The sequence below is a fragment of the Prunus dulcis genome, chromosome 7 (assembly GCF_902201215.1).
Source record: "Prunus dulcis chromosome 7, ALMONDv2, whole genome shotgun sequence".
NCBI lineage: Eukaryota > Viridiplantae > Streptophyta > Magnoliopsida > Rosales > Rosaceae > Prunus > Prunus dulcis.
In genome coordinates this window covers 20,520,622-20,528,880 of record NC_047656.1, presented here as the reverse complement: position 1 = coordinate 20,528,880, position 8,259 = coordinate 20,520,622, and positions in this window count along the sequence as shown.

The following is an 8,259-nucleotide window of genomic DNA, read 5'->3' as shown; positions in this document are numbered from 1 at the left end:
TTCCTCTTCTTTCTACCAGAAGGAACAGCCTCGACAGGGGTCTGTTCTGCCCCAATATCATCCTCCTCATCAGCGGAAGGGAGCTCCAAATCCCCGGCGGCAATGACAGAAGAGACTGCACCAAACAGGGAAAGATTAAAAGCCAATCCAACAGGAAAAGACAGGAGAAAATCAAAGGGAAGAAGGCTTACCAATCACTTCTCCGGCCTGGACAGACTGTCCACCCACGTTCTTTGTTAGAGAAGGATCTAATAACGGGCAGAATATATGTCAAAAGCAGGTTATCAAGACAAAGCAAACAAACAGACAGAATCAGATGCCTACCTTCTATAGTCTGTGCGTTGATATCCTTGATGGTCTGGATCATATGCGCTCTAGCCTCCCCATCCGCAAAAACTAGCCAGTTCTCCCAGCCATCGAAGAGCACCTTCAGGGCAGTAACAGAGGCAGGCAGATTTTGAAATCTGGCATACCACCAGGTGTCAAAATCGGCGGAACTGCAGGAATTTGGTTCCCATGAGGGATAGAGGGCATCCGCGCTGTTGTTGATCTTATTTACTGCACACCGAGCATCCTTGTGCACCTCCAGATCATCTGCATCTCTCCAGGAAGAGGCCCGGTTACAGCTCCGATATGACTTCAGCGGAATGAGCTGAGGGCAGCCAAGCTGCCTTGCACAGAAGTTGGGATGGTAGACTTCTGCCCCCAGATGATAATTTGGAGGCTTACCCCCACCATGGGGCAGATCTCTGGGCAAGGTGATACTCAGAAATTTCTTCCTGAAGTCTGTTCTGGCAGCCTCGTCTTCTGGCTCCTTCTCGAAAAGCCGAAATCCAGTCTGGAACCAAGGATAGGTCCTTCTGATCACCACTTGCCACTGAGCAGCCGACCTCTTGGTGCAGTGCCTGAAGAACATCAAATATTCCTCAAGAGAGCGCTTGGGCACTTCTGCCGACATCAGGGGAAGGGCCAGAACTTGGTCTTCAGGCAGAACTATGTCTGGAAATCTTAACTCAGGGAAATATACCTGCAGCCAAATCTGGATCATCCAGAATGCACCAGGAGCAGACAGGTTCAATGGATTCTCAAGGGTGGCGGTGTATAGATTCTTGAAAAGATGAGCCAGAACTGTTGGTCCAAGCCCCACATCAGTATGATTATGAAGCGCTTCCGCCAGATGCCTGTACTCAAGCAGAACTGCTGAAGACCGATTGGGGAAGACGAAACGATTCAGCCAATATAGAAGGAACAACATATGTTGCTGGTCCTTGTCCTTCTCAGTACTGAACCTCTTCAAATAATTGGAAAAGGAGCAGTTCTGGTTGATCGTGGCTGGAGAGACAGAAAAGGGAATAGCCACTTTCTCCTGATTCTTTCGCCTGTGATAATCTCCAACAGCATCCACAGGTCTGCCATGGGGCCTAAACCCAAAAATCTGAGCCATATCCAGCAGAGTAGGAGCCATGGGACCCACACGGAAATCAAAGGTGTTGCTGGCAGAATTCCAAAAACACAGGGCAGCAGCAAGCAGGTTCTCGTCTCTGTTAATCGACTGCTTGGACAGAAGGATTGCATCATAAATTCCAGCTCTCCTCCAGTGACCCCCATATCTCGGGAGAAGTTTGTCAATCCAGTCAGCCCATTTGACTGGGCTGTTCCTCACCTCGCTGGACGGGAAGGATCGGCTCAGATTCTTGCTAACCCAAGAATGAGAAGCTAGGGCAGAAGTGCTTTCAAAACACAAAGGAGCCTCAGCGTCTCGTCTTAGCAGTTCTGTCACCTCAGCAGGAACAGGGCCAAACCAGTGAGGCCCAAGCACCAGAGTATTCTCGAACAAATGAAGAACGTTCTCATCCAGATTCTTTTGAGCAAAGGGGTGAAGTTTGCTCCTAACCTCTATTGCGTGGGCATCAATCCCGCTCCCAGTGATGTAATCAGGAGGGATCGAAGCTGAAGAAGACTGGGCACGGGACCGTGGAGAAGACATTTTCGATTTCAAAGAAAGGGAGCAAAGAGAGGGAAAATACGGGGAGTTTGAAGGAAACGAGGAAAACCCGAAGAAAAGTCCTTAGTTTGAAAAGATAGAATTGGTGAAACAATCTGAAAATCTCCCTCTTAAAAAGGGGGGGGGGGCTCGAAACATAGGAGGAAGAAGAAGAGACGGCTCCTGGTGATTATTAGCTAGCTAGTAACTAGCTAATAAAATAGCCGTTTTTTCTCTCCCACGAACTCCAGACAATTATGAGCGGACGTGACAGCGGAAAAGACTGGCGCGCAAATTCGTGGCAAAAAACACTAAGTCTAAAAAACCGCTCCAGGAAAAACGGTTCAGACTTAGTGGGGGCATTGTTTGGGCCTAAATTTGGCACACCCAAAAGAAATCCAAGAAGAAGGCCCGTGGTAAGAAACACATACCCAAAACCCAAAAAGCCCAAAGCATGGAAAGCCGATATTTGGGCTTTAAAAGATCAGCCCACAGAATTTGTTTGGATTCAAGCCCAAGAAACTAAAAAAATATATATCTCCCACGTGGCTACCTCAGCTATTGAGAGGGTCAACATTTTCAACTAGAGTTTTTATGGGAAGAGACGTCTCCGGGAAACTGCCGACAGGAAATCAAGAAGCCCACCTATTTTCAGAGATTTGTTTTGCCCCGAAGACAATAGTCCATCTTTTCAAAAGGATTCACAGGCCATGCCTTCTCAATTAGAACAGGAAATAAGGAATTATTCAGAAAGTACAGAAGAAAACCAAACCGCCATGAAAAGCACACACAAGCGTTGGCGTTGGTTGAAACAAAAAGCAGTCACCCAGGGAACTAGGGAAGGGATCACTGGAGACTATTGAGAACTTGTCTGCCACGGTTGATAAAGATCTTTTCTAAAGAGATCTTTTTGCCGCCCATTTAAAATTTAGAAAACACCTCCAGGAGAGGATCTCTTATAAAAACAGAAGCAGGCAAGAAAGAAAAGGACAATCAACTCATCAATCAAAAACACAACACCAAGAAAAAGCCAAGAGCTCACTTGAAATCCGAAGTTCAGACTTAGAAGACAAGTCTTCTAGAACGAGACACCTCGTTACAAATTTGGTTCAGCAAAAGCCAAGACAAGCAGAGTTTGAGTTTTCACAAACGTGGAGACCCCAGAAAACTCAGGACGAGCCTTGTTCAAGCAGAACAACTCTCGTAGTACGATCCTTAGCTCATCAGACCATCGAGAATAGCCACTTCTGTCCCTTTCAAGCAGGAGGAAGTTGCAGTTCTGCCTATTCAAAAGGCCTCACAAAGCGTGAAGAAAACGTAAAGCTCTGCCAAAATCCAACTTTGGTATCGATTTGCAGGTCAACCTAGCATTTGAAGTCACAAAGCAGTGCGGACCAATCCAGATATGTCCAGTCCAGCCTACAGCAGAGTCTTCCATTCAAGCGGAAACGAAGTTCCGACAGTCCTTTAACTTGTCTAGAGTTAAATATGTGTATTTATTATCTCGCAAAAGGCAGTTCTGCCTAAAACAGTCCACTTCTATCAAACACTTCTGGCCAGAACAGCCGTTTCCTTTATATACTGAGATAAATTATGAAAGTCCTTACCAGCCTAAGGCAAGAAAAGAACTTACTTGGGAGATATTCCTCACCCAAATTCACAATCGTTTGATTTTTAGAAGTCAGTAACTTGGGGCGCAAGTTATCTATTCTAAAGAAAAGTCTGCTAGAATTCACGTTGCTAGCAGTGGCACGCTCGCACACCAAAGAAAGCTGACTTGCCTGACCAGTACTTGGTCTCCAAGCCAGTGGGGAACTTCGCCCTTCCATCACAGGAGCTAAACGCGAAAACGGGTGAACACAGACTAAAGAAGCCGCAGTTCTACTTGCTCAAAAGCCTCCCAAGGCTTGAAGTAGATTAAAGTTCTGCCAAAATTGAACTTTGGTACCGATTTACAGCTAAAGCTAAGCAATTAAAGTTGTTAATAGCTCAGTCCAGCATGAATGTACTCGGTCCAGCCCGAATAGGCAAGAAAAGAACTTACTTGGGAGATATTCCTCACCCAAATTCACAATCGCTTGTTCAGAAATCAGTAACTTGGGGTGCAAGTTATCTGTTTCAAAGAAGTCTATTAGGATTTTTTATTGTTAACAGTGGCACGCTCGCACACCAAAGAAATTTGGTTTGTTGACCAGTCATTGGTTTTCAAGGTAATGGAGAACTTTGCCCTTCCACCACAGGAGTAAAAACAAAACGGGTGAACACATTGAAGACGTGTTAATCAAAGTGAACAAATTTGTGTTTTTGATTGATTTCTTTGTTCTTGATATTGAGGAAGACCACTACACATCCCACTCTTGCTAGGCCGGCCCTTCCTTACTACTGCTGGTACATTGAAAGATGTACAACAAGGAACTTTAACTTTGAGAGTTCGGGGTGAATCCATTGAGTTTAACTTGGAAGAATGTGACCGCATATATCTTCTTAACCCGAATGTACATGTCAACTACTTGGAAAATACCTCTACGGATGTCTTGAAAGCCAAGTCACCACTCCCTCTAGTCGTGAAATGCATGCGCACTTCCATTGGACGTGCCGGAGTTTATCAATGTTTTATCAAAAGCTTCTCCAACGACTCTTGTGCCATCTCCTTGCCAAGGATCACACCAAGACATAAGGCTATTGTTTGCAAGGAGTTCGGACAACGAACCAAGCAGTACATGGAAGAAGTAGCATTCTTTGCTACTTCTGCACCACCATAGGCATTCGAAAAGTCTAGCTCATGACTATAAAGAAAAGCTTCTTGGGAGGTAACCCAATCATTCTCAACTTTTGTTTTCGCTTTTGTTTTCAGTTTATGTGTGATTTCTAGTACATTTTTCATGTTTTTGTTGTTGTAAAGTTTTTTGTCATCAAACAAAGGATTTTAGTAAATACATTCTTTGTCCTGCCTTCTTTGCCTCCTAATCACAAGAAGCAAGCCTTAAAGAAGGCTTGAAATTTGAGTAGCAACCACAGTGTTGGTGTTGACTTGCACTCTCCTATGGCAGGCCATGGGTAGAAGTGTGGGTTTGAGTTGGGTCCTTGGATTTCTGTTGCCATACAACACTTATGTCAAAGTTAATTCCATAATTTGCTCTTAGTTATGAATTATGATTTAACCCTTCAATCACTATTATAGTCTTACTAATTTGACTTGGTCAATTGCTCCGGTCAAATATGTTGACTCCAACTTGATTGTTGACTTTGACCTTTGACTTTTGACTCCTAGTTTCTTTTCTCTTCATTTGTTTCTCTAATCTCATTTCTCGGTGTGCGATCCATGGTTCCTATTAGCAAGATAGTGGGAGGGCCCCACTCCCATGACTTGACTTGTGAATTAAATCTCACCATTTAATTCTTTATATTGGTGAAAGTCAATTGAGTTTAAGCCTTTCAAGACTTCCAAAAACCATGGTTGAAGCCTAGCAGCGTGTCATGGTTATCCAAGCTAAATAGGGTGTGGGGCATAATCTATTTAAATTGGAATGGCCATGCAATTTTATCCTTCTCTTATACAATACTCCTATTCACATTATTAGATAAAAGAATCTAATGTCAAATACCATAATGTGAATTATTCCTTTATATGACTATTCTGATAAGAATTGAAGACCTCTTCTTTCAAATCTTATCTTCTACTTTGTGCAAAGATTTGATCAATCATATCTTTGGAGTATTCACTCTCTTTACTAAGAGTAGAGATCCCTTATCGTACACTCATTTGCCCCTATGACTTTATTGAGAGTTCTGATAAACATCTTTAAGTCATGTCTTCTTCAACACAACGGTACAGTGATCTCAAAGACAAACAACATAGCCATAAGACATCTATAATGTCTCAGGTCGAAGGATTAGTTTGCACCATTGCAATCCATGAGATTTAGTTTAACAAGTGAGTAAACACTTCCATTGTAGAATTAGGTATTTGATCGCATTCAATGTACTTGTTCTCCTACAAGCACCTACATACATGTCTTGGTATCAGCACACCCAATGACTTGAGACCTCATCATTTGAGTTTGCTGTGCAGTTAAAATTTTGGGTTTTTGGTCTTTTTCAGGGGAGACTCTATCAGTTTTCTGGTAGAAGCCAGACCCTAAAGTAGTTTTTGGATTAGGGAAAGAATGGTATTTTGGTTATTTGGGCCCGACACCTGTCAGCTGTTGGACACGTACGGGGTTCGACACGAATTTCAAAGTAGGATTTGAGTCGGGTTCTGTCAAAAACGACATTAAAACTCCCTAGAATCATTTATGGCTTCGTTAGAACCATATTAGGGCTCACTAAAACGATATTAAGCTCACTAGAACCATTTTGTGACTTACTGGAACCATAATATGGCTTACTAGAACAATAACATGGCTTATCAAGTTTATGTTATGAATTATCTATAGCATATGAGGTGTACTAGAACCATACTAAGGCTTATTAGAATCGTATAAAAGCTATCCAAAAACATATTAACGCACACCAGAACCATATTATGGCTTACTAGAATCATATTATGACTAGCCAGAACCATGTTAAGGCTTACAAGAACCATACTGAGGTTAAAAGCCAGAACCATGTTAACGCACACTAGAACCATATTATGGCTTACTAATCATATTATGACTAGGATTCTTTGACACGTGGGCTTAGGCCTTGGCCACGGCTTTTTATATATATAATAATATAGCCGCACGGCTATACTATTGAATTTTAAGAAAATAGTATAGCCGTTCGGCTATACTCTTTTTTTGCATTTAAAAAATTATATGGCTTAGGCCACTTTGACACGTGGGCTTATGCTTTGGGCCGGCCTTTTTGTATATATATATAACAGTATAGCCGCACGGCTATACTATTATTTGAATTTTAAAAAAACATAGTATAGCCGTTGGGCTGTACTCCTTTTTTGCATTTGAAAAATAGTATGGCTTAGGCCTCTTCAACACATCCAAAGTAGATATTAATCTTCCACTGTATGATATTTTAATATAATTTTGCTAACATATGTTATTCTTATTCAATAATATGTGAGAATTATTTCTATCATACTTGAATTTCGTAAAAAGTACATGTATAGAACACGAATGTATTGTTGAAAATTACTTATATACATATATATACTTTTCTGACTAGACTATTTTTTAAATAATTAAATCACAGAGCCCAAGAGCCCCAAGGCCCAAGGCCTATCTTTTGATTTTTAAATACATTAATTAACCGTTGACCCAAGTAATTAGGCATTTAACCGAAGACCATACCCACAAGCCACTCAATTGGGCCACTTGCATAGTTAATATAACCTATTCTATTTCCAAGAGTAAGTCTTATAAAGACCTCTAAGGAACTCTAGTGTTCCAATGTGGGAGCTCAAACATGTTTGCTTTTTAAAAAACGTGGGACGTGTATAGTCGCACGGCTATACTATTTATTTGAATTTAAAAAAAATAGTATAGCCGTCCGGCTACACCCTTTTTTTGCAGTTAAAAAATTGTATGGCTTAGGCCACTTTGACACGTGGGATTAATCTTTGGGCCCGCCTTTTTGTGTATATATAATAGTATAGCCGCACGTCTATACTATTCATTTGAATTTTAAAAAACATAGGATAGCCATTGGGCTGTACCCCTTTTTTGCATTTAAAAAATAGTATGGGTTAGGCCTCTTTGGCACGTGGGCTTAGGATTCTTTGACACGTGGGCTTAGGCCTTGGCCATGCCTTTTTAGATATATATAGTAGTATAGCCGCAAGGCTATACTATTTATTTGAATTTTAAAAAAACATAGTAGCCGTTGGGCTATACTCCTTTTTTGCATTTAAAAAATAGTATGGGTTAGGCCTCTTTGACACGTGGGCCTAGGATTCTTTGACACGTGGGCTTAGGCCTTGGACACGCCTTTTAATATATATAATAGTATAGCCGCACGGCTATACTATTTATTTGAATTTTAAAAAACATAGTATAGCCGTTGGGCTATACTCCTTTTTTGCATTTAAAAAATAGTATGGGTTAGGCCTCTTTGGCACGTGGGCTTAGGATTCTTTGACACGTGGGCTTAGGCCTTGGCCACGCCTTTTTATATATATAATAGTATAGCCGCACGGCTATACTATTTATTTGAATTTTAAAAAAATAGTATAGGCGCTCGGCTATACTCTTTTTTTGCATTTAAAAAATAGTTTGGCTTAGGCCTCTTTGACACGTGGGCTTAGGCCTCTTCGACACGTGGGCTTAGGCCTTTTT